A 2,053-nucleotide genomic window follows, 5' to 3' on the forward strand; every position below is an offset into this window, starting at 1 on the left:
CAAGAAATGGAACACTGTCGCAACCATACAAACGGGGGCGGGGGCAGGATCAGGGATACAGGTGATTCCCAAGCCAGAAAATGTACTCACCAGAAACCTGTTTTCCATCTCTGGGTAAGTCTCCACTAGACAGTTATTTTAAAGCTTCCCGATGTTGTCGGAGGGGAATGTTGTTCTCTCTGTGCGCCCCAAAGCTGGCGCCTGGAGGACCTTCAAATACTCTGAATGCTATTGGATAAAAGGAGCCCGATGGTCTAGTGTAAAGAATATCAATATTTGAATGAGAAAATGCTTTTTTTCAGTTCATATGGTTCCAACAACCCTTATGAAAGATATAAACATCCCTGCCCTGACTATGTAAATGTTGAAGGTAGACCTAGTTCTGGATTCCTGAGTCAGAATCTTCCAGTCGTCCACACCCTCACAAGGCCAGAGAAGCGAGAGGAGATTTCTATTCTGGAAAGGAGTGAGTGGATGGCACAACTGGTTTGAAAACACGACACACTGCGCCTGCATTTACAGAAGCAACGCACACAGGGAACGTCCTAGCGCCATCTAGTCTCCCACACACGCTTGGGACTCACGGTGGGGGTCCCAGGCCTCGGCCAACCCTAGTTGTTGATGCCCAGCTTGGGAGGCCTGGGCGGAAGTCCTGCAGGTAGTGGATCTTCCCGTCCAGCGCCTCCAGGAAGCTCTTCACCTCCACCTCCAGGTGGCGCTGTCGGGATTTGCTCTTCTCAGTGTCTGTCTTTATGGAACGCACTTTGTCTTCGAGGTTTTGATCCTCTCTCTGCCGCCTCCATCTTCTCAGAGACAGTCGCACTCTGACCTGAGCTGAGGTGTGGTTTCACTTTGTTTTCGGAGATCTTCCAGCTCTGCCTCCTTTTCTCGGAGCTTGACCTCCAGCTCCTCGATCCTCCCCCTCAGCTGCGTGTTCTTGTCCTTCTCTCTGTGGGTCTCACGGCCTCTTCCTCTGCTCCACACTGGCCTCCGACTCCAGCAGCGCCGTGGTCAGCCGGGCGTCGCTCTCCCGCCGGGTCTGCAGCTCCATCTCCCACTTCTTCCCGTCGGCAGCACTCTGCGTCGAGGCTGCCTTCAGCTTGTGGTTCCCAGACTGCAGGTTCATGTCGGCTGCAGCGGCCTGAGAAGCCTTTCATCGTCTGTCCCGTTGACACTGGATGCCGGAGTAGAAGATGGGGCTCCACGCCCTGATTCTCAGGATGATTACTCGAGGGCTCCATGTTCTCCTGGGTCTTGTCTTTGGCTGTATTGGCCGCTTCTTCCACCTCCTGGAATTTCTCTGCAAACATTGTCAGCTGCTTCTCAGAGGAAAACCCCAAACCAAACACTGTGTTGGCTCGCTGTCGGCCCACTGCCCAGACGGCTGTGACGTGTTGGTGAAGGTCATATTCAGTGTGACTGTGCTGTTTATAGTCACCTTGGCTCTGTCCACACTGATGATCTCATAGCTGTTACTTGCAACATCATAGAAGCAGGAAATGGTGACCGCTTGTTGCTTGCAGGCATCCAGTTCTTGGTGTTGGGGTCAATCTGGAAGACCCGCGCTCGGGTGGTGAAGATGGGCTGTTCTCCCATCTCTGATGCTGCTCTGGCCGCTGCTTCCGACCCGGCCTCTCGCGCTGGCTCTCGGCCTGCTGGGCTTCGCTCCTCGCACGTCACATGCAGCGGCCCCTGCGCGCCTGGCTCATCCCTGGCACTGCTCCATTCCGCCAGGCGCGGGCGGGTGGGGGCTCTGGAAAAAATCATTCTAAGAGACAAATTAAAAGAATAATCTGTAATAAGGAGATGTCAACATTCCATCACAGAAAAAAACTGAAAATATGTAATACATACAAAGTCCTGGGAAGAAACCTTGAAGCACAGGAAGGGTCTCATGTATAGTAGGCTGTAATATGTTTATTGTTAAAATTATTATTATTATTTTTTTTTGTATATTTTCATTTCCAGAGCCTGCTTCTCCTTTTTTTTTTTTTTTTCTTTTTTTTTTCTTTTATTATTATTATTATTATTATCATTATTATACTTTAGGTTT

General features: G+C 50.5%; 1 pseudogene; it reads right to left on the reverse strand.

Moving 5' to 3' along the window:
* Positions 1 to 580: 580 nt before the first annotated feature.
* On the reverse strand, positions 581 to 1,596 carry LOC129027709 (homer protein homolog 2-like; annotated as a pseudogene).
* Between the last annotated feature and the right edge of the window lie 457 nt (positions 1,597 to 2,053).

The sequence above is a fragment of the Pongo pygmaeus genome, chromosome 22, assembly GCF_028885625.2.
Source record: "Pongo pygmaeus isolate AG05252 chromosome 22, NHGRI_mPonPyg2-v2.0_pri, whole genome shotgun sequence".
In the NCBI taxonomy this organism is placed as follows: Eukaryota; Metazoa; Chordata; class Mammalia; order Primates; family Hominidae; genus Pongo; species Pongo pygmaeus.